Source organism: Amphiura filiformis, chromosome 11 (assembly GCF_039555335.1).
Source record: "Amphiura filiformis chromosome 11, Afil_fr2py, whole genome shotgun sequence".
Taxonomy (NCBI): domain Eukaryota; kingdom Metazoa; phylum Echinodermata; class Ophiuroidea; order Amphilepidida; family Amphiuridae; genus Amphiura; species Amphiura filiformis.
The window spans coordinates 50,678,824-50,704,932 of NC_092638.1; the positions used below are offsets into that span (position 1 = coordinate 50,678,824).

A 26,109-nucleotide genomic window follows, 5' to 3' on the forward strand; every position below is an offset into this window, starting at 1 on the left:
TAAATAATTGTATTGTTTTTCTAAAGCCACTCAGTTCACAAGTACTCCCACCACCACTACCATAACCACAATCACCACTACCACCACCACCACCACCTCCTCCTCCTCCACCACCACCACCACCACCGCCACCGCCCCCACCGCCGCTGCCATCAGTATGGCAATACTAGGCAATACTTCACTCATGGAGAAAGAAACTGTACATCCAAATGAATGACAAAGAATATGACCATTTGAAACACAAGTGCTTATTATATTTTGTGGCACAAACTGGTAAATGGCATTACATTTGCCCAATATATGTTAAAAATGACATTGCTCAAGAGTGGTTGAACCAGTACAACCACCACCACATCATAAACACCACAACTGCCACTACCACAACCATTACAGCCGCTAAAACCATTCGCATTGCATTGGAATTCTCTCGTTGAGAAACAACAACATGATTTCGCTCCCGTACATTAATTAAAGATAAGATATGTTTGACTGTTAAAACTCACCATTTATAAATTTCTGGAGAGTCTTGCTTTAAAAAAATATTGCCAATTATCAATTATGGGAGGCGCCATTTCAACACTGCCGGTTAAATGTGATATCAGTATGGCGATACTTCATGCATGGATTAAGTAGCTGTGCATCCAGATGACTGACAAAGAATATGTAATGCAATGATTGGAAGTTGCATGACCATATGTGCAACATAAGTGGTCATTGTATTCCGTGGTACAAACTGGTAGGTGACAATATATGTTAGTAAAAAGACGTAGCTCACGATCGGACATTAAGGTTAATACAACATTATGGTTTATACATGATAACTGGAACGTAAATATTTCTCGAAACGAAAAGAAATAATATGTTTATAAATAAATAAAAAAAATGCCTGTAAACGGAGAATATCCAAAAACTTGAGGATGACAAGATAATAAGAAAGGGAATTCCAATAGCTTTTGGTAGCTCTTGGGCTTATTTGCATATAAATTCTTAATAATTTACATCAGAATCTTAGTGGCAATTTAACAAAACACATTCACATGATATACCTCTTCTACAAGTGAGTTTGAATAAGCATCCAAAATTGAGGAGCATGTTGCGGTGGTTTGACTAAATTTAGAAGGAGCTGCTTGCTTTTTTAAAAATCAAAGTATGATTAATAATTTGTATGTTTGTGAATTATTGTTCATTATTTTTATTCGAAGATCTTCAGGCTTCCACCATTTATTTCGAATAGATATACTATATAGACTCATAAAATCGAATCTGGTCTTGAAACTCTCAAGATATAGAGCATTGTTATGAGTTGCGTTGGGAGAAATTTAAATCAATCTGAATATATCGTAAAGGCCATAGGTTTTAATGATAGCATAACCAGCTAAAGAAAAACTCGCGCGTCTCATTTAACGCAATATAGGAATGGCAATTAAATTAGTAGCCGCAGACGATTCTATATCATTTTGTATGTCACAAATTCTCGTTTTTGAAATAAATTCAATGAAACTGAAAACACTGTCTGTTAAATAAAAACCTGCATTGTTTTTATTGATATATGTACCAATATTATAAGAACCAATTATACTACATAATTGCAGACGACTTTTGAAACCGGAAATAAGGTGGAATCATGGGAAAGGGGGCGTTGCAATAATTTCTTGTTTTTCAATAGATCGCTCTGTCACCGTACTTACTTTTCCCCAGCGTGTGTTGCTAACACATTACTTAGCTATATACGTCATCAAAAAAGAGGAAGACTATAATATTTATGTAGAGACAAACGCAAAATTTGAATCATTGAGTTTTTGGTGATACAACAGTGCTAACGTGTTTTTACCAGCTCTTGAACGGAAGAAACAATACACTACTGCTTATTGCACGCAGGTAAGTGACTTTTAATACGATAAGTTTGCTTGGACCAAAACGGCAGATGGAATTTAACAAGCAATTAATCATCGATGCTTAATTTAAGATTAAGGTTGACGGAAAAAGGTATGTTTAGAATTGCTTCGAATATTTTTTATATACATTTTGGTTCTGTTAGTATTTAATAGCATAACAAACTATTTCTTTTCTGGTTTCGTTAATACCGTTTTTTTTTCTTACGATAAAGAACGAAATATCCTTTCGGAATTAACTTTTAAGCAGTGTTTGGACGTTAAAATTTCGCTCATTTTTTTCCAACTTTGTCCCAGGAGAAATAAGCGCACAACACTACAAGTTTGTACAATTTTATTCAAGCATATACTCTCATTCATACGTTGTATCACATTAACTGACTGAAGTTTAAGTCACTGATATGATTTGGTATTTAAACTTAGCCACAAGTTCCAAGTACTCTAATTTAGATAGCTGTAACGTAAAACTCGAGAGCAAGCATACGACAATAAGTTGTCATATTTGCTTTCTCCTGCTGACATCGTAGAGTTTCTTCTTAACTAGATTGCGAATTCCCAGATTGCTACTCTCTTGAATGGGGTGTGTTTGATTTGATTTATTTTGGTGGAAGATTTGAGCTTAAGCCTCCTCTTACTTCGATTTTTAATATCGTATGGCTAAAACAAGCTACCGACTAAGTACATGCTATATAAAGTAGGTTATACGAGTTATGAAACGCTCGCGGAGAATTGGATAATTGAGTGAGTTTAAATTCATTGGCTAAAAATCTAAGATTAAGCCGGAACTAAATAATCCAACTATAATGAGGCATCAGTAACACACCTATACAGACGATTTTGGCGAAGTATTTTCCATTTATAATGCAACTTCATTAACAACGATATAACCCATTCTTTTCGTGAATCCATATCCATTTGATTTGAATATTGGTTCTCACATCTTTGTATTGCTAGCACGCAGACCGTGGGCTTACTTCTCACGCCCAGCACAATCTTGATTTTTAGGAGGGATTTTCAACAGTTAAGGCTTATTACGGCGCATTTGTAGAGGGATTGTCACTTAAACTATTGATGAATTTTCAAACGGAATTCTGCTTGAGTATTAACCTGGTTTACAACACATCGTTTAAATATAAATCATGTCGAATTAGAGCAAACACAATGTTTTCATGTAACGACTGTTTAATGGTGATTACATTTACAGATGACGTCGTTCCAAAAATTAAAAACAAATTGAAAAGATTGATGAGTACGGTTCCAGTTGATGAACTTCAAGACTAAATTAACTCGCCGTAAGTGAGGAAACAATTGGGAGAATTTAGATCGCGATGATGAATGAACTACTTGAGCCATATATGACAATCACAGTGCTCTAGGCGGAACCAGATATATTTCTCTTTTTATCCTCATGTGTTACTAGGAAGAAATATTTTGTGAGAAACTATAATATCCTTATAGCATATCGTACCTTGCTTTGTCTATAGAGGCTGATTAGTTATTAGTTAATAGGTAATAGTTTAAGAGACTTCGTGGATTATGTATGTGTAATGTAATGTAAATCCACGTTCGCTAACGCTATTCATTTTTCACTTAAAAGTGTCGAACTCACGTTCTATATTAACGTATTCATGCATTCACGAGGTTGAAAGTGGTTTGATAGGTTTTCGGAGTCAAAGGAATCTGCAGTTCGTTGTTTCAGTCCGTAAGGTGACCAGTGTGCATGAAATTGATTTTTGTCCACGTTTCTTCTTGAGTATGGTTGGTGAATTTTATTGACAACATGTGGTGTTGTGCACAGGTCTTCGTCTTTGTAGCAAACATGATGATTAAGTCGAGACAATCCGCAATAAATGAGGAATATTTCTGCGGAGTACGGATTTTTGGCAGACATGTTTGGTTTTTTTTCATTGTTCTTTTTACATTAAAAGAAAAAAATAAGGCGGAGTCTTATCAATTGATAGTATTGTTTTGTCCTAAGAAAACTCATAACTCACAAGCATTCGGTTAAATCGTAGCTATTTTGTTGCTGTTGTTGTTGAGCTATAGTATACGATTTCGGTCAAATTTTGATTTTTGTATTCTTTGCCAAAACATTGGTAACAACTGTCAGGCAGATTATCTGGTCATTAGAATTGTTTTGTTTCCTACAAACACAACAAATTTGGCTGATTCCAATATAAAGGTTGGACATTAGAAATGTACCAAACTAGTTTGAAAGAAAACAAAATCAACCAATTCCATTTAAAAAGATCGTACACAATTGATTTCGCTATAGAAAACAATGTTAAACATTGGAAGTATTGGGCTATTGCAGTGGAAATCCAGAACTTGTGCGTGTTAAATTAAGGTCATATCTTCCTTAGGGGGTATGGATTTGAACTGGAATAACACATTTATGATAACGAGCTACTGATAAGATTGCACTGGTTTCTAGAACTAATATCGCTACATGAAGAATGCACTTCTGACCTTTGTTATATTTGAACGAAACACCTGGATAACGGCAACTTACCATTCCATTAAATGTAGCGTTAACAAAATAATCAATGTGTCAGGAGACATTCCCATCAAAAGTAACTAACTCCCATATAAATGCTAGGAAATAATATTGCTGATTCTATTTATGTGCACCTATATGCGAGGCTTTTGATAACAACAAGGCGTTAAATCTATAAATTAACCATAAATTCGACTGGACTAAAAATTCAAGCTTCAGCGTTTGACGATGATTAATAACAATGTAAGTTAGCCACAAGCACTGTAAGCGAAACAAGTTCCAAACAAACTTCCATGGCTTAGTTCATTTATTTGGACAATGTAATCTCGAAAGTTGAACTCATATTTTGAGGTATGAGTTTTTGTACCTAAAACATTTAAAGGTCATTGTATGAACGTACAAGCATATTGAGGGTTAAGAACTTTGGACTGTCAGGCGAGCATGTTCTGGACCTTAGCGAAGCTTGTCTGAGACAAAATATCCCCAATCCAGGCGCTGGTTACGGATAGTAAAACGGCACCAATCGGGAGCTAAATCATAGGGGTTGTTATACTTTTATTTCTCCTCATTCTTACATTTTCAATCGGATGACTTATTATGGTAAAAGGGTATATCTTTTATTGACGTCACTAACAAAATCCTTTCTTATGCCATGGTTGAGATTAACCTTTCTATTTGAATCATGTGAAAAAGTGGTAACATACAATTTTTCAATGGGATGTGCAAAAAGAACGTATATTTCTCTTTTTGCCTTTACAAGTTACATCCATTACTATGTGAGGATCATTGAATACAAATTGACCAAATCTATGGTAAAATGAAGTAACATGCTAGTGAAGTAAATATAGGATGCTCCCTTTTATCATATTAGTGCTGTTGACAACTGTTTTATGAAATGTGAGCTGCTACCACGAAATGAGCATAAAGTCACAAGTTGGTAGTTTCGAGACACCCATGCTGACTGAGTTGGTGTTCTTTGTTTGCCGCGTACCTGTACAACCCAGTAGTATGTCCTTCGTGAATGGCCCATTATGTCGCCATTCACAAATGACATACGGATATACTACTGGCCTGGACAGGTGCATGTGAAATAAACAACACCAGCGCATTGGCCAGAGCTTCTCGAAACAACCGACTTTATACTCATTTCGTGGTAACAGGTGACAAATGATATTATAAATCGTCATGACTGATCAAGATTAATGAACCGCATCTTCTTTAATAAGGAATCAATTTTAATGACAAGTCGCCACATCCGTATTATGAGAGAATTGAATATCAAGCATTTTACAATCTGGATAACCAATAAACCCGAACAATATTAATTCTCTTCACGCGGGTGTCGACTGCAGACGACATGTTTCAAATTATTTTTTTAATTCAAAAATTTCAGAATTATAATCAGAATCAGCATGAAAAATGCATTAAAATGAGAAAAAACAAGCCTAGTATTGGTTCAGTAGTTCTTAAGATAGCTCTTGATATTTTAAGAAAATATTTCAAACCTTGAACTTTTTCCGTTGAAGCGCATGGCTAGCATGCAGAGCATTAAAGCATGGAATGTGTCGTATATCAGTCAGGTTAGGTTGTTTAACATGTTATTTTCCATTACATGTTATTTACTGGTAGTATACTTATTCTATTATGGATATTTCAGACTACAGAAAATATATTTGATAATAGATCATTTTATATACCACCTATTTAATTATTACCTTTAAATTTGTACAGCTGACATTTCTTTGACACAATTTATTCATCAATCGTACGGTGTAAATTGGAAATTCGATCATATTTTATTTTGCTTTACACTAAAGTATGATGGGAAATTGATGGTCATTCTAGGCAAAATAATATCAATAGTCGTGTCTGCTAGTGAAACATATTTCTGTTATTTTGAACATAATTAATTGCGTAGGTCATAATTTACAATTAACAAGAAATTTCGCTATCAATTTAAAAGAGCACATATCATTCTGCTGAATCGTATGCTTGCTAAGTGAATAAATATATATATTATTTAAAAGTTAATTTGCCCATAGTTATTTCATTTGTTAATAAAGATACTTGTGAGTAAAACTGGCTGAATTCAATTTGTTGTTAGAGAAACATCTTAATTCCAGTGTCATTTATTTCGAACAAGAAATAGATGGACGCTTGTATTGTAGTTGTTCCTAAGTTAATTTTGCTTCGATCTATTTATATTTTGCGTATAAATCAATACGTAATAAAATAAATGCAAATCAAACCGAAAACACTGAGAAAGATTGTCAATACTTTTAATGAGAAATACGGCCCAGATCAATAGACGAAATCACTCATCGCTGACGATAAAAATATCTTACTTAAAGGAGGATTTCGTTATCCTAGCATCCTCTTTTTATGACATTTTTCAGTAGATATCCACGAAAAACGCTTATTCCCAAAATTTCAGTTGATTGCGATTTTGCGTCTGCGACTTACGCATGATTATTTGTATTACATTGCTCCATAGGTTACCGTTGTAATTTCGTTCTGGTACCAGAACGAAATTCGAATTTGACGATATTTTTGCTAAACGAATTAATCTGCAAGAAATTATTGGTACATAAACATTATGTAGCCAGAGGTTTGCAGTGGTATAAAAATCTCAACTTTTTTTGAAAAAAGTGGGGGGATGAGGTTGTGTATCACAAAATGCCCTTTAAAATTTGTGTTAAATTTTGTGTTAGCCATTGTTTTCACTCGTTTTGTTATCAAAATTCTATTCCAATTAGTACCGACCAAATATCACTAAAGTCTTATTCAGATTCCCTTTTACAAATTAAGCGTACTGCTAGCCGTCCAGCGCGTATTATTTGTACAAGGTCCAATGCACACGCTCGACGTCGCGCGTGTATACGCGACGGTTAAGCTGTCAAATGAAATCTGAATAAGACTTTAACCCTCGTCCTCCCGTTTTCATCACGCATACAGAAACGCTTATGCTTTCACCTGTGCTTACGCCCAAATGACTTAAGCTAATCGAAGACCCAATCATTGCGCTAATTTAAGTAATAAGCTGGTTAACCACCCACATACGTGGGGTTAAAGCTGACCATCAAAGTCGACCACATGGGGAGGTGAGGGGTAATCAGGCCCACCATAGATTTCTACAGTAAAATATACGTGATGGGTTTTACTGTTATGAATTATTCGAAAGGACAAGTTTAATAGTTAAAACTAGTCATTTTCTTTCTTTATTTAGCATTTTCGTTGAATTTTAAGGTGCAAATCTACGTTTTATAAAGCCAGAATTTCTCACAATCGCAGTGGTACGCTTTCAGTATGAGATCATAGCGGCATTACGTAGGAGATATTTATACTTATTTTGGTATCAATGGATATAAAACACTCACAGCTATAGGCTACTTAACAATAGTAGCAAATATAACAGTATGATATGATGTTTAATATAGTTCGGGTTACAAAAATGGTTCAGTAGAATGACGACTGAAAGATAATCACAAATATATTCCTCTAGTGTATAGCCTTGATTTAGAGCAAAATGCTGCAATAAAGTAGTATTATCCAAATAAACTTGCAGCATATAACTTTGCTTATTGTTTTTTAAAGATGTTATTTGTGTGTAACACATAGGAAATTTATTTTCGAGCCATAAAAATAGTCTGCAATTTCTCAGCATCCCCAAACCGATTTAAGGGTACTAGATTAGGTATTGTTGGTCGAAGCAGCCAAAATGTCGATTTTCATTATCTACAGTGATATATTTTTGAAAAATTACACTTTGATGTTTTGCAAAAGTTCATTCTACAAATCATATACTTTGAAAACATGCTTGATTTATTGTTGTTAATGAGTTATGTACGTTTTACAAAAGTCTTTACAGCATAACTCAAGAACCACAGGACCTATAAAAGTATTATGTTATATTCGAATTTGCCTATACGCTCGCCAAAGCTTACTACCATTTTCAAGATGCTGTGAACTACCAAACCGCAACAGTTTAAAAAAGTTAGAAGGATATTAGGTTTACCTCAGACATCATTTATACTGTACGTTGTAGGTTGATACATTGTGGACTATCTGTATGTGACCGATTCATAATCGGAGAGTTACGGGTTCGAAACCCAGTGATGGTGCTATCGTGTTGTGTCGTTCGACATGGCTCTTATCTCTACTGTCTCTCTCAACCTGGTGTATAAATGATTACTGGCTGACTTATTCAGGGAATGTAAACAGACTGGTTGACTGTCCCCACAACAACTTCACGGTGAAATCCCCAAGCCGATAAAGAGATGACACTCCAGCCTGTAAAATACAGGTACTACCCTTTACCTTACTTTACATGTTCCAGTAGAACTGATGCGCATAAAACAAGATTTCAAAGGGATAAATAAAGGATTTCAAATTTTACTAAATAATATAACATTCCGATTTTTGTTTGTTTGTCAAAGGTTTGTGACCTGCGTTCTGTATTCCCTTTTGTGCACAAAGCCGTTTTGGTGTTAAAGATGTCCAAATACAGCGTCAAGACATTTATCATTGTCTCATTTCGTATCATGTAGCCGACATCCACCTTTATGACTAAAACCTTAGCAGAAGGCAGATCATAATTATTTGATATCAAATTCTCTGTTTGATCCTTGCTGTAGCATATACAAGTGAAGCTAATAACCCAATATTACTAATATTTTTTCAATGACATACAGGGTGTCCCAGAATAATCTATACCGTGTTTGAAAAAAATATTAAAAATATATAATCAACGGTGTATCTAATAACGTGCAATACAATGACACACATATCACCTACTTATTCTGTGACTTTCATTAAAATAGCTGGATACGTTTTGGCGTGACATTGATATTATTGAAAATAATTTTCAGCGCAAAGGCCTCAGAACACATGGATCTGCAATAGTGAAGAAATCATACATTCTTTTATAGGAACTACACCAAGTTTGGCACAGGTTTAAAACTTACAACTCTAAATAATTCTCCATATGAAATTAAGTGAAACATTTCAATTTAAGATATTAAGGTTTTTGTGATTTTTACCACAATCTTTAAACAAAAATGTCATAATTGAGGAGGATATCTTGCAGCAAATTCAATCTTCACCTTAAAGTAGCTGCAGCAATATACTGTGGACATAAATACATGCTGCGACACTAAGGATGGATCTTCTCTTTACCTTGATGACAAATCCATCTCTTCCGGCATTTCAAAGGACGAAACTCACACACACCGTAATAATTATCTTCAAAACTGCCGCCAAAGAAATAATAGTATAAGGTTACTCAAGCGTAACAATTACTTCATTCCTTACAAGGATTGTTTCGTAACGTCATAAAATCGATAGAAATTGTCTTTTAGTGGAAGTAAGAATAGGACACAGCAAAAATAGCTGCATAACCTTTTCTAAATAACTTAGTAACCCAATATCCGGTAACTTCTATTAGACACGTACAATTTTTAAAATCTAAAATTCCCAAGAAAGCTAAATATATGTAGAATTTTGAATTTTAAACAATATCACCGATAGTAATGCTATTCATACCTAAACAAAACTTTCCCGGTATGGACTATTCTGGGACACCCTGCATTAGGACTATTTTGGGTACGATATTATTTCATACAAATTATGCTAGGCGAAATCATATATAAATAATTATTATCATTAATATTCTTTCAATAGCAAAGTATGAATCGCAATATTTTGCATACGATATTATCCCATACATATTAGTTTAGAATATTCGCGAGACGAAATCATTATAAGGTAATTATTGTATGTCGGTTGACATTTCTTATTTCTTACTATGGTAATATTTTGAATCATGCCATAACTGGTATGCTAATTTGGTGTGAATATTAATCATCATTTTTCACACTAATGACTATTCTAGCGATATCGAAACCAACCATTGTCATTATAACAATTAAAGGAGCACGGTGGCTGAGCGGAATGAGCACCGACTCATAATCGGAAGATTGCGGGTTCGAGCCCCGGCGACGCCATCGTGTTACGCCCTTGAGTAAGGCACTTTATCTCGATCACTCCTCTCCACCCAGGTGTATAAATGGGTACCGGTATTCTTAAATGTTGAGAGGGCAACCGACTCGCTGTTGAGGTGTAGCGATTCCTCTATAGCAACATTACATGGAGGAGTCTGGCCCAATCGCCAATGAAAGAAAGATCGGCACGCCGATCACTTAATACACAGGATCCCTACCTTTACTTTTACCTTTACTTTTGTTGTAACATTAAACATTGTCTCTATAAAACATTACTATTTAAAATCAAATTTTATTTGAACTCCTTGTGGAAATAATTGTACATAACAAATCGAGGTCAAATGTGTTTATGTAAATTGAACTAAATATTATTCTATAGTTGTTCAAATATATCTCAATTCTCGTGACAGGATCTGGTTTCTTGCGACCCAGTTTTTGTTTCCTTTTGTTTGTGAAATATATTCAATATGGAAATAAAAACCTAGATATAGTTTTTATAAGTTGAAGGATTTTCTAGCTATTCTCAATGCGCATTTGCGGTTTCATATTGCATATTTTGTTATGGTCTTTAACTTGTTGTTAGAGGAAACATAGGTCTAGCTATCGTCTCCTTTACATTTCCATTTCGTAACCTATAATACTTACATTATTAAGTATTATAGGTCACCCAATTCTCGTACCAGTAACCAGTAGAAACTGATGAGAGGTAGCAATAAGTGTGTTAACTGGACCAATATTACTTGACAGCGTCCGTCGCTACTGATCACTGCTGCATCAGGTAGCGCCATCTGTTGATGAATGGGTGACAGGCTCTCCATAGGCTATTTGAATTAGCCTCATTATTCAAACACTGCCCCCCAATACGTGGATTTCAAACCATAGTTTAATTTTGATTTAAAAAAGGTTCCCGAAATTAAATCATTTGATTGAAATGTTAGTCGAACTTGCGTAATGGCTGAATGGACTCTTGTTGTGCGCGTGTAACATATTATCATGTTATTACATATTGTTAGCCGAGCAACCTCACTAACGATCAATTGACGTATACACGCATTTACGATGAAATAGCAATTTTCTTTTCGATTTTATCATTACAGTAAGGCTAAAAATTAAAAGGACAGAGGGCAGTCTGATAGTGAACACTAAAATTATGTGAATTGTTTTGTTTATTTTCAACGAAATATAATATTGCTTTAACTCCACCGGGTTAACGCCACACTACCCAGTTCAATCAATTGTGCACAACAAGACCACATATTCATCATGTTTGTAGTGATCTATCTTATCGAAAGGTTTAAAGTTCATCTTTCAACCATAATCTTGTTTGTTTCTTTCAAATATTGAATTATTAATTTGATCTACTTTGTTTACGTTATGTGTAAAAATAACCTGCGTACATTATTGTTGATTTGAAATTCACCATAAGGTTTCCAATTTCCTGTTATACTATCTTGTTTTTACTGTATTGTTATATATTTTTATTGTTCATCCTCCGACCTTTTTTCCATATAAGAAATGAAATCTTAACAATAGAAAACAAATTTAACTTTTCAGCGATCTTGTGACAGAAAAAATTGTTCTCATTTTCTAATCAAATTATGAATACCTTGCACTTTCATGTTGTACAATGTTGTACAGACTCCACTGTAAAAAAGTTTTCTGTTCATCAATGGAAATCAATTATTTCAGAATATCGCGACAGCCTTTGCGATTACGTCATATCGGCATGCGTAGTTCACCTTGCGCAGTAGCGATGGTATAACCAATATTGGATCGGCGTAGCGTGTGGTTAAATTGCAAAGATTATCGGGATACCTCAAAATACTCTGTTCTAACCTCTTGTATGTACAATAATTGCTGCATCAAGAAACGGATACAATTTTGATATTTTATCAACAATAATATCAAGATTGATAGAATATAATAGGCTTTAACATATACAGAAGAGTAATTGGGTTTGTTGGCAGTGTTCAAATTATAATCACGCTATTTTTAGAGCAATTATACATACATGCGACTTTACGAGTGGATATTCATAAATGGTAAAAGAAAACTAAATAAACAATGCACCATTTTTCGCTCACCTGGAACGTATTCACTAGATCGACTAGTGTCTTCAGCGGATGGTGATGCTGATGTGATGATATCTGATCTATAACAATCGGAATAGTCTTTTTTGGACTTGTCGATCATCTGACGTCATCAAAAAGCGGAAGTGGTCTAGGTGAGCGAAAATGGTGTTGACGTTGAACCCTTCAATTAACTATACAAACATTGGCGCATATTTTGCTTCTTAACTGAAGTGTTTTAGTTAAGAACACACTATTCTATCGCGATGCTCTCTTCTTCTGCTGCATTTGGTTAACCTTGCCATTTTAGTAAACCGTTTCGTCTAAATTAATTACACTTAACATAATAATTTCTCGGAGTTAAAATAACAATGCCAGATAAACCACCTTGGTGTGGGGGAGGAAAACAAAAATACAATATACAAGCACTTGAAGGACTGATCGACAAAATAATAGTAAATCCGATGTGCATTAATCAAATAGACTAGGCGGAACTGTATCACCTTGGAATGGGAGAGATCGGAAGCAAGCTAAATACATGACAGATGAAGAGATGAAATAGTAAAGAAAACGGTTAGGTTTTAGCAAACCAAAATATAACAGATAAGCACTAATAGATAAAGTCAATCCGATCAGAATTAATTTAATAGACCAATATGTGTAATATTATAACATTTGCTGAGAAAAACGCCCTCAATATTTTTACTAATTCTTTTTTACACGATTATAGTGTACTTTATTTAACCAATATACCCTGCAAAATGTAAGACTCAAGTTGGTAGAGTTTTATTATTACGATGGAATTATTAGTTGAACGTATACTCGATCTTCATAACACACAATATGTACATGGCGTGTGGGACTGGTGATCTACACAACAAAGCTCGTACCATAACGCGACACGACCGAACGAGTGATACGCATTGGCGACATCGGCGCTGGTAGTAAATTCCAATTTTCTTTGCTTTGCCTTAGTTAGTTGTTCGGTTCAAAAATAAAAGGGAATATATCTGAAAGTAAAAGCTAACATTTTATGGCAAAGAAAAGGCTAATCTGTTTTGTATGAAAATGTTACAATATGGCTTTAACCAAAGCGGAACCGAAAGCTTTGGAAACAATTGAAATCTCTTTTTCGAAAAATGTCCTCATATATTGTTCTTTGGAAGCAATTTTGCTTTGGCGACGCATTGTTGCTAAGAGTGTCTACAGTCCTTCCCTTTATTGTGACAAACAATTCACACTTGAAATTTCAGCCAACTTGGATCCATAGGATGTATTTCAATATAACATCGAATCGCACGTTATTATATATTGCTCTTTGGAAGCAATCTGCCTTTGACAACTATAGTATATAGACTATGCCCCGAATATTTTTAACCATGCCCCGAATAAAAAGCAGTCAATATTTGTTTTATATACGAAATCTTAAGATTATTGTCATGTGCATGGTTAAGCGCGTGAAAACATTAACGCGTTCGTAATATCATTTCACGCTGGGAAAAACGCGCACGCAGGGAATGCCCAGGGAATAATATTTACTTTTGCGGGCATAGTCAAAATTATGCCCGCGCTTTTAACCAATCACATGGCGGGAATCTTTAGATGAGGTATATAATATTTCCTAGAAACTATCTTTCCTATATAGGGACAAACGCTGCACATTTTCCTGTTTTTAACTTTTACAAAATTGATTTTTCTTTCCAGCTAACAACAGAACACCTATAGAACCATGTCTTCTTTTTGGCGTAATGTTATCGGCCTTGCTCTACTTTGTTTAGCACTGTTGGCCGTAGCAAGTGCCATGAACCTTGACACAGAAGACGACGAATTTATAGGAGAAGAACCATACGAATTAGAAGACACAGAGAAAAGGAGCGGTTTGGATTGGAATCAATTTCTCCGATACCAAAGGGCGGCACACTGGTCACGAAAATACGGATTCGCTAGCAGCTTAGACAACTCAGTTCGCAGATATGAAAACAGAATGGTAAGTCAACATTCTTACATCGGTTTTCATTGGTTATTTACGAGATATATTCAACTGAGTAACCAATTAAAGTCAACATTCTCATCCCTCAGAACTACTACCATGACTACCTTTCTTTCATCGGTTTTGATTGGTTATTTACGAGATATATTCAACTGAGTAACGAATTAAATACAGATTCTGGCTCAATCTTCTACAGCCCTAATTTGGGTCAATAAATCATAATAGTTCTTGTAGCCAATCAGGTGATAGAACTCCGGGATTTGAAAATAAACCCTAATTTCGATTTCTTTACATGTCTTTAACAACCGATTACGTTAACTCTTACTGGTAGCAGAAGATGATATATCTTACTTTTTCGGTCGAGGACAAGGAAAGAAAACATTCCATACCTTATCAAGATATGAACCAAAGATTTTACTTACTGAGATATCAAGACAGTGTGTGGAAACTTTCTCGATAGCTCAGTAAGCAAGAGCGCATATAATAGCTACATGTATATATACAATTCCAAGCTCAACTCGTGGTCATTGATGGAAACATCTTTCCTTGGCCGACTCGATCATAGATAACATTAACCTAGAATACTAACTATAAATATCATAGCTTGTTTGTATCCTACCAGAAAATCTGTCTGATCCTACCAGTGAGCTTGTTAAAAATCAATTACCAATTACTTGCATCAATGATAACAACACTTTACCTTTTAAGAAAAAACGCGATATTTGCTTCGTTACTTACAACACATAGTGTCCTGCTACCACAAAATAAGCGTTAAGTCGCAAGTTCGTAATTTTGAGACGCCCTCGCTGCCGCGTAGGTGTTCGTTGTATCCCACAACCTGTTCAAGCCAAGTGTATGTCTGTATGTCTTTTGTGAATGGGAGTACTACTGGCCTTTACATGTGCGCGGCAAACAAAGAACATCAACTCAGCAGCCAGGGTGTCTCGAAATTACCAACCTGCGACTTTCGACTCATTTCGGGGTAGCAGGTCACATACACTGTCTTTTTACTTGCTTTAACATCAAACTGCTGGCAAAGTCAAAAGCTGTACTTTCAAATAAGTAACACATCATTAAGATTCGCCTAATTGTTGGCGCACATGAGTATCTTCCCCGTAGGTTAAATTTGAAAGCTACCTCATCTTTGCGGTATTGTGTGAATCAGTTGATACAAAAATAAATTAAGGAGCAGTTAACTTCTTCAATTTGATAATAAAAGTTGGTACTGTAGTATTTGTACTGTTAAAGATTTGAGCATTTTTGATGTTTTGGGTCATATTCTGTTTTCTTGGAATTGCCCTTATACAGAAGTTAATTTGATCAAAATCGATTTGAAGCAATCATCATATATGGCAGGGGCGTAGCCAGCTTTCTTGGTCAGGGGGGGCAAAATAAAATTTTGGGGGCACAGACGAAAAAAATTGCAGTTGCATCATTTACAATACATAGAGACTGTATGTCTTCGAGCTTCCCGAAAAGGGCCTTATTGGGATGATGTGCGCGCGTTGCGCGATAAAAATGGTATTTTACACTATTTTCGCCCATTATCCGGCTCAAAAGGGCTTTATTGTTACAATGTGAGCGCGTAGCGCGGAAAATTTTGTATTTTACACTATTTTGGCCCTGAATTTTGCTAGAAAAGGGCTCCTTGCCCTTTTTTTTTTCCTTTGCCCTCCTGATTTTCTCTTTCATTTTTTTTGTCAGAGGGGCACTTTTTCTTTTCCTTGTTTTTTGTCAGGGGGAGGGGGCTCTCTGCCCCCCCCTGCCCCCCCGCTGGCTACGCTACTGATATATGGTGATTGGTATTAGAAAATGTAAGAATGGAAAAAACAACTTACCATCGCCACACACCCACCTACAGGATGACATACATATTCTATTATTTAATTTGTGTGTTTATTGGAGCATCAAGGCAATTAAGGGTAATTAATTTTTAAAAAGCAATGTCATTAGAATAATTGATATGATATAATGTTTCTAGTACGCTTTCTTATAAATTTTCACAGCATTATATTTTGCTGCTTTTTAACATTTCTATAAGCGTATTGAGTTTCTTATGGTAATATATATCTAAAAATACGCGACTAATGAAGCAGTATTTAAATTCCTATTTAAACTTTCATTACACATAAAAATCTGCTTCTTAGATTTTTAGTAATTGTTAGTAATTTCTTCTTGTGCACCTTTGCTACAGGGTGTCTCTGAAAGGACTCTATCGTCTGAAAATGTCATTGTTTAGTTTTTAAAGGAAGGTGACCTGATATATTTGGAAAAACAAATTCTTTAAAACTTACGTATACATAAAATGACATCCCTTTCAAGCACTCATGCAAAAAGAACATGTAAATGTTTTTTGTAAATGTGACTAATTCCTAATTACCGACATTTATACAGCATGATATTGGTAGTCTACAGTGTTTTTATTAATGATAATCATCATGCTCATGTAAAATATTGATATCAAGTGAAAGGCCCTATTTTTCTCATAAACATATTGAAATTAGAAGTTCCAACTCAGTGTATTTCCGAAGATATCATCAAAAAACTGCCCAATTAGTCTCAAATGTGGTATACCATATTTGAGACAAATTCGGCAGTTTTTTTGATGATTTCTTCGGAAATATACCGATTTGGAACGCCAAATTTCAATATGTTTATGAGAAAAATATGAGCTTTCATCTGATACCAAAATCAGCATTTTGATGAGGTAATGTGGGGGATGAAATTGTCAATCAGGTTACCCACCTTTAATGTAATAACCTCACATAACGGAATGGTGTACGGTATGTTATTGCGTGATAAAACAGTTACCACGTATTTTTTGAATTTTACTATTAAATTTTATAAAAAGAATGAAAATCACACCTCATTTTAATCCATTCAACCAACCAAAAATATATGATATATAATATATAATCATTGACTGCTGTATTGAATTCGGTGGCCGTGAAAAAAAAAATCAAAATTAACTGTAGTAACATTAACAAAGTAGGTAATGGTGCCTCCAACGGACAAGGTACAAAACACACCAAGGATCAAAGGATGATACAAGAGGATACCTAGAATATATAATTTGTTGTCTGTCCCTGAAGAAGAGCGGTTTATCTGCTCGAAATGTCGGTTGTATTTTTGTTAACTTTGTCTACCATCCCTGTGGTTTTGGATTTTTCTAGTGCAGTAACAGTGTACACCATTCTGGTTTACATACTGCATTAGTTTTTATCTTGTCTTTGTCTTTGTTCCCCACACCAAGTTGTTATACCTGGCTCGAATCTTTCTATAGTAACATTCTTATATTTTCAAGAGCAAATCAGTCGACTTGTTGGCGTTACAGTTCATTCAGATGAATAAAAAGTGAAAAGGCGATATATCGACTGCTCATTGCCAGAAGTGGGTAAGTGCAATAGCTGCCCTGTGAAAATTGTCAATTTACACACATCATATTGTATTCATCTACACATGGTAGCTACATATGGCAGCTATTGCACTTACCCACTTCTGGCACTGATCAGTCGATATACAGACTCCATGACCTTACTGTGTACTTAAACACATTTAAAGTGTGATTATAAAAATTACATTTGAAAATTCATTTAGGAAAGCGATAGTTATCAAGAATATTGGTCATGGTTGAAATGCTTATCAATTAAGCTAATTCGAATAAAACTATTTTTTTATAGACGTCTTATGTATTATTTAAACAAAAAAGGCAATATACCTTCAAAGAATATGATGCACTTTAATTATATACTATTTTAAAACCACTATTGAAAATTTAAAGTGCATTGTGTATATCAAAATTTGATTCTATTATTTTTCTTACCACTCCATTGTTTGGGTTTTTTCGCTATAAATGGTAACAATAGCAATGATAAATCATCAAATCCACTTTATATTAAGAAAGTCAATCTGCGGTAAAGAGTAAAGGCTTTCATATGAAGGATCATCACTCATATTTGGATCCCCTCCAATTGCTCGACACGCCACTTGTGCGACAGGGTAATCCGTATGTAATCCGTTCTTTGATATTGATTGACTCAAGAGTTGAGTATCGTGTCGAACCAATAGATTATCGAACAAATGGAGGAATGCGTCATATTTGTTTGCCTTTCTTGAATATAATATTGCCCTAAACAATGACCTCATTGTTTGGTTTTTCTTTTCATATTTTCACATTTTTAAAATGCCAAGGTACCCTCAGATTAGGTAAAGTGATGATTGAATAAATTAACAGAAAAGCATATAAGGATCTGATTGCGACCTATTTCAGCTTAGCCGCTCACCATGGACCACAATGGCCTCAACCCAATGGCATAGTTCAATAACCTCAATTAAACAATCATAGTGCAAAATTTGACCTCATGTTGCAGAGTATGAGTTTTTGTACCCAACTTTTCAAAGGTCATTCAATGAATGTACAAATGTATTGGGATTAAAGAACTGTGCCAAGGTAGATGAACATGTTGTTGATCCTATTTGAAAGGTAACGATGACCTATGTCTACAATCATGTGTGAGAAATGCCATTCGTCATTACATATGCGATGTGATCAAGCAAAATCAGTCTGAAGTAGGCCCAGGTCAATGTTGGGATTCTTACATTTTCATTTTTAGCGTATTCAGAGCTCCACATTAGTGAAAACCCCATGTCAATACGACCTTTGGTTAAATAGTTTGAACATCGGTACATTAAAAAGAATGAAACGCAGAAAATCAAATTTTTAGCACACCTATAATACATGTCACATAAATACATAGTCAACTTAGCAACGATACTTTTGGTTTAAGATATGGCTACGAAATTTGATATAACAAAACGCTAAATCCGAGCTTCTTTTGGAATAATTTCACGATATTTGACAATTAATATCGAGGTTGGATGGGGGTCAAAAAGTTTTAACTTTACATTTTCCCTTCAGAATTTCATCAAAAATATTTGCACGTGAAAGAAGAATGTGTTTCCCACTCATTTGTGCACAAAATCAAATTTGATTTTTCACCCCTACATGCACTATTTGGCCCATATAAAATCTCAAAATAGGATTGCCAAGTTCCGACTGATTTTGCTTGATCGCATCACATATATGTTATTTGTTTACTTTCATATCTGGTAAGAGCCCATAAACTGATTTGTCACGAAACAAGATACAAATTCCAGCTTACGGAAATTGAATGCAAACGTTGGTAGCAACTAAAATACACCGGAAGAATGACTTGAGACGAAATGAGACATACATTTTAGCCACATTTTGAAATTCTTATTGTGAGTACGTGTGTAAAACGGATAGAAAACAGTAAAATAGGGGACCAAATCAAAGTGTAACAATAAATCCTGACACTCGCTTGTACTAAAAAAAGTGATTTATAGTGCGCTACGCACAAGCACAATGCCTAGACATTGATCCACAAGCCTCAGCACACTTTACAGGTTGTCGCTGACCACTACGGCCCCACATCATTCCATAAACCATTAAACAACTATTCAGAGACTTTGCTGTTTCAAGAGCGCACACCCTAGACATTCCACAAATAACCTGCGCAACCAGGATCAGCTCCCCGAGTTTCGTACGGGTTACAACGAGACAAATTAGCAGTAAGTTCCTTGTCCAGGGTAATTTCAAGCTAACTCAACTTTTCCACGAGAGCGTACAAGGCACCGCCAGGGTTCATAGGCGTAGATCCCGGGGGGATGGGGGGGGGATTTATATTTCACTAGTTTAGCTTCAAAATAGCAAAAATTTTTGCGCGCTTCGCGCGCATTTGTACAATAAGCTTATTCTGTCGCCAAAAGGTGCTGCATTGACTATATTTTAAGAATTTTTTCCAACTCCATCCCCCATGTTAAAAAGAAATCTACGCCACTGCCAGGGTTCGAACCCGCAACTTCTCGCACCATAGTCGAACGCCTTATCGATTGAGCTAATTTGACTGCCAACTTGACTACTAGACCCATACTGATAACTGAAATCTCCAATGCCAATGTTTCTGACATCTCCTTGTAATGCAAATTATGTAAAATACCATTTTTTTTGCCAATTGGCCCCAATATCTTACCAGATATAAAAGTCCGTAAACAAATAGTTATGACATAATTATATTAACCCATGAACACCCCTGGCATTTATCACACATGATGGTTGGTATATGTCATGGTAACTTTTCAACAGGAAATAACCTGAAAAAGGTCGTTATGAGAAAATGCAAAACATGCTTTGAATTTTCTTGCATATATAATAAATACCAAATAAATAGTGCGTTTCTTTTAAGTGCGCTACAGCGCGTTACAGTACGTGTGTGTGTAAGTACGTGTGTGTGTAAGCCTCTCATAACGCAATGTCATGTGCGTGTAGGGTTCTCATGTTGCGAAGCAGTCTGCTCGCACTGTCGCGTACAAGAGGAATAGCGTTTCTGAGGTCAAATGTCTGATAATAACCACTATTAAACATTGAAAGTAAAAAGAAATATTATTAGGTATGTTAGGATGAGCTAGTAATTACTCCCGTGTAATAACCAATAAGTGCTTTCACTACTATTATTATAAATGTTCCTTTTATTGTCATGTCACGGGCTATGTCATTTTCGTTACGGTGATTGATTTTCAATTATATGTGTATGTGCATTAATTTTGTACCAATTTATGTCAATTTTATATATTTCAGTAATAAATTTAGGATTTTTTGTTACAATTTGTATTGTCATGAAATGCATGGTTTTCCGAGCAATTATTTAAAAAATTCTTATTTCTATATCATTAAAACATTAAAACATGTATTACTCCCGCACCAAGTCGTTTAAATTGTTCAAGAAATCATTAATATTATTTTCATTATCATGAGCAAAATAACATTGAATAGACACAATAATAAGCGACTGTTTATGTTGAATATGTACAGTGTCATGTCTTGTATTGCAACATTATTATTGTATTATAAAGAATTGGAATTCCGTGGAATGTATCAAATTTGTAAAATAATAACCATATTTGTAGAGCGAACCTGGGTTTCTATCCTGGAATATGTAATTTAGGATGTATTCTTACTCTTATTCTATTTCTTATATTAAGATGAATTATTATGAATTTGTTTTTGTTATTATTATTATTATTATTTTATACAATATTTGGAATGAAATCAAATTTCCAAGGTCATTTTGGCCTTTGGTCGTAATATTCGCTTAAGGCCTTCCACAATTTCCTACGGGATGGAATCGAAATTAAAATTTTACATATAGCTCTACTACAAATGAAGACCTGAGCGCAAGAAGACCGTAAGTCCACTTGGCCCGTCAACATGTATACACTCAAGTTGTCTATAGTTTCGTATAGTTTGGTAGGGCTTAATGCATGTTCAGGGGCCAAAACAAATCTTTCACAACCTTTCATGGTGTTTTTACCCTGGAACATGCATTATAAAACCCTAAGAAACTATATATAAGTAACATGTATACATGTTGAGGGGCCAAGTGGACTTACGGTCTTCTTGCGCTCAGGTCTTCAAATGCTCTATAAGTTTATTGAACTATAATCCTTACGAGCGACAGGTAATGACCTGACATAGCAACATCCAAAACAGGTAATGACATCATAATGACGGGAAGCTTTTATAATTATAATTGTTTTCAAGGATTAATCAATAATGTTGAAAACGTAAAAACGGTACGCTTCTACACTTCTTGGCGCAAGCAGCCTTAGGAGCGGAAAGCGAAAACAAATCCAAACAAGCAAACAAATAAACAACACTTCGTCTTGCTGATTTGTTGCGAGAGTGAGTTATCGTAGTGGTTCATTCTTCGATTTGCATCAATGAGATCCCGAGTTCGAACCCTGGCCACTCCCATAACACTTTAAGTGCATTTGGTTTCCAGTCCATACCCACTCAGGTTTTCTCCTGTTTCCTCCTGGGAAATACCGGGTGAGAAATGACGCAAATACTCTGGATAACCGGTAAGCGTCAATACATCCTAGCATTCAACACCAACCCTTGCTGATTCTAATGACAAATGTACTGTACTGGCTCTGTGAGAACGCAGCTTAAGTTGTATACAGTATAGAAAACGGTTCATCGGTGATTTACAGACTGCCAGAAGTTTTAGAACAGAAACTGATCCTATATGTGATAACACATTTAATTTTGCTTCTTTGAGAAGGTGAGAAAAGAAAAATCTTGCAGTTCTTAATATAAACGCTACAATCTTGTACGCAACTACTTTAAATAATGCGTATTGTTTGTTTACGCTCGCTAGATGCAATGTTTATGAATAACCGTGTCGGAGGTATTTCAAAATAACAAAATCTAAGTTTTTATGAATATTCGGTAGTTTTAAGGTTTAGACTTGACTGACGATTATTTACTGTGCCTTCAAGGAGAACACGAAGGTACACGTGACATTCATCCAACAAGTTCAACTAATCAAGAAAAATCCAATTGTCAGTGTTCGAAGGCTTGATCATTTTTTGGACAATTACGACTTGCTCTCTGTCGTTTTCTTTGTTCACTTTTTTTTGCTCTTAACGATCTTTAGGTTCGTTTACTCTGACAACTGCCTAAGGTATGGAAAGGGTTCATACCACTTTGTCAAAACTACCTGGTGTCCTTTTCGCGCCAAAATTTATTACAGACGATATGTTGCCAAATTCTGTTTAGTATTTGAAGTTTGAAATTAATAGCTTTGTTCTTGAATATAAGATACATAATAATGCATAATATATAATGATGTAAACCTTAAAACTACCGAATATTCATAAAAACTTAGATTTTTGTTATTTTGAAATACCTCCGACATTTTTCGTAACAAACAGTGCATCTGGCGAGCATAATATGTCATGGAAAATGCATTGAAACAAGAATTAATCACCTTAGAGATGCAAAATAATTAACTACTGATTTTGGACAAACCTTATATCCTAAAACAAAAGGAAATCATTAATACAATAAGCCGTGTTGTTGACGTAATGCCTGAATCCTATTCTAAGGTCATTGCTTTAGTGGCTACTTTTAATCAAATCCCTTATAATATGTATCTGACTGAGTGTAACAGTTTCGCGAGGGCTACATATTGTAAATGTTCAACTTTAAGTGTATAATTTTAATATCAGGAATGAATTTAATATAAATGAAGTCTTTTCGACAAATATTAAAGATGAATATCATTGCGATGTGAGAAATTAACGTGCGAACCTACATGTAATATTAACGATCACTTTCTGCAACAGGGACTTTATAGATCACTTTTCTGCAACAGGGACTTTATAATTCCTTGTTTAAAAACACCGTGTAAATATGCTTAAATAAAATCGTAGAAAGACAAACCATGGGTCCATACATGTCATCATTATCTTATTTGATTGCGATTTTCTTAATATCTGGTAATAGCCCATAACCGATTCTGTCATGCAATAAGTTACAAATTGCAGCTCACGGAAAATGATGTTTTGGTTTGTTACACACTTTGTTGAATACAAACTTTGGTAGCATCCAAAATGCACTAGAAGAGTAACTAGAATGATATGCGGATCTAATCTGCATAATCTTAGGAAATATTGCTGACCAAGTGACATTTATCCAACAAGTGCAACTATAATTTGGTTCACCTCAAGTTTGGTAGTGACGTATGTGCGTATTTTGCTCGCCGCAGTATTGAATCGCGCGCGTAATATTAAACGCACTGAGTGTACACGCACGCGTAAAGAGGCGGTTTGTTGGCACGCTTGTGGCGCAACCGCGAAAAAGCATTGACGTCACTACCAAACTTGAGGTGAACCAAATTATAATCAAGAAAAATCCAATTGTCAGTGTTCGAAGGCTTGATATTTTTTGGACAATTACGACTTGCTCTCTGTCGTTTTCTTTGTTCACTTTTTTGCTCTTAAAGATGTATAAGTTCGTTTACTCGGACAACTGCCTAAGGTATGGAAAGGGTTCATTCCATTTTATCAAAACTACCTGGTTTGCGATTTTCTTAATATCTGATAATAGCCCATAACCGATTCTGTTATGCAACAAGTTACAAATTACAGCACACGGAAAATGATGTTTTGGTTTGTTACACACTGTGTTGGATGCAAACTTTGGTGTCAACTAAAATACACCAGAAGAGTGACTTGAAAGAAATGCGGATCTGATCTGCATGTTATTAGGAAGTATTTCTGATCATGATATACAAAATGTGGCAATGCCATTGTGACGAATGATTCTAAATGTGAGTACATATGTAAAACTGATCAAACAGTAAAATTGGCCACCAAATCAAAGTATAACGGTAAATCGTGAAACTTGCTACTAGAACCATACTAGAACTGAAAATGGTCTTCTAAATGATGACTCATTCCATTCTGTTTCTTTGAAAACGCTTAAGATAACTTTTGGAGTTATTAGTGTAAAATAAAATTTAAAAAACATAACAAATGGTAAAGATACAAACTGTTTCACAAGTAACATACTTGTACTTCGTAAAAGTGTATGCATTTGATGTTACTTTCTAAGAGTGTACCATTCTAGTTGAAATTTGAAAACCTTCAGTACTGTTACTCAGATGGCGTCAAACGTCATTCAATTATACACAACAATCACGTACCGATATCTTGATTACAAATGAGAATACGCAAGTTCTTTAAATAAAGCGTATTGTTTGTTTACGCTCGCTAGATGCAATGTTTTATTAACAAACGTGTCAGAGGTATTTCAAAATATCAACATTTAAATTTTGATGAATATTCGGTAGTTGAATGTACCTTTAGCAGCATATTGTAAGTTTTAAACTTGACTGAAGATTATTTACTTTGCCTTCTAGGAGAATACGCAGTTACAAGTGACATTCATCAAACAAGTGCAACTAATCAAGAAAATTCCAATTGTCAATGTCCGAAGGCTTGATCTTTTCTGGACAATTACGACTTACTCTCTCTCGTTTTCTTTGTTCACTTTTTTTGCTCTTAAAGATGTTTAGGTTCGTTTACTCGGACAACGGCCTAAGGTATGGAAAGGGTTCATTCCATTTTATCAAAACTACCTTGTGTCCTTTTCGCGCCAAAATATATTGCAGACGATATGTAGGTTCGTTCAATTGTATTAAAACTACCTCCTCGCCAAAATCTATTGCAGTTGATTTGTGATTTTTCTCCCACAATTTAGTTGCCATTATTTTGTTCTCATTGTTCAAGATAAAAATAATGGAAAGTGCATTATAACAAGAATTAATCCGTATATATATGCAAAATTATTCATTAGAGAGTTGGGATATACCTTAAATCCTTAATAATTATGATATAAACAAAAGGAAATCTTGAATACAATAAAACCGTATTGTTGACGTAATGCCTGAGCCCTATTCTAAGGCCATCCGTTGCTGAAGAAGAAGAAGAAGAAGAATATGATGACGAAGAAGAGGAAGAAGACGAAGAAGAAGAAGAAGAAGGAGAAGAAGAAGAGGAAGAAGAAGAAGAAGAAGAAAATAATACCAAGAAAATGAGGCAAAAGGAAAAAAATGATTCAAGAAAAAAAAAGGAATCAGAAAAACGAATAAGAGCCGGAAAAAAGTAGAATACAATAAGAAATTAGAGAAGAGAAGAAAAAATAAGAATAAGAATTATGTGAAACAATTTGGCAAACAATTACATATAAATGTTAAATTATTGCTTAAATAAGAAGTATGTGGGTGTACACTCG

At 34.9% G+C, this 26,109-nt stretch overlaps 1 long non-coding RNA gene across 1 annotated transcript in view; it reads left to right on the forward strand.

Moving 5' to 3' along the window:
- The first annotated feature begins 1,738 nt into the window (after positions 1-1,738).
- The window catches only part of LOC140164966 (uncharacterized), an 80,529-nt gene continuing 56,158 nt past the window's right edge, over positions 1,739-26,109 (forward strand). The window contains exons 1-2 of the long non-coding RNA XR_011860612.1: positions 1,739-1,878; positions 14,162-14,444. This is a non-coding gene — a long non-coding RNA (uncharacterized lncRNA). The remainder of the gene's footprint in view (positions 1,879-14,161; positions 14,445-26,109) is intronic.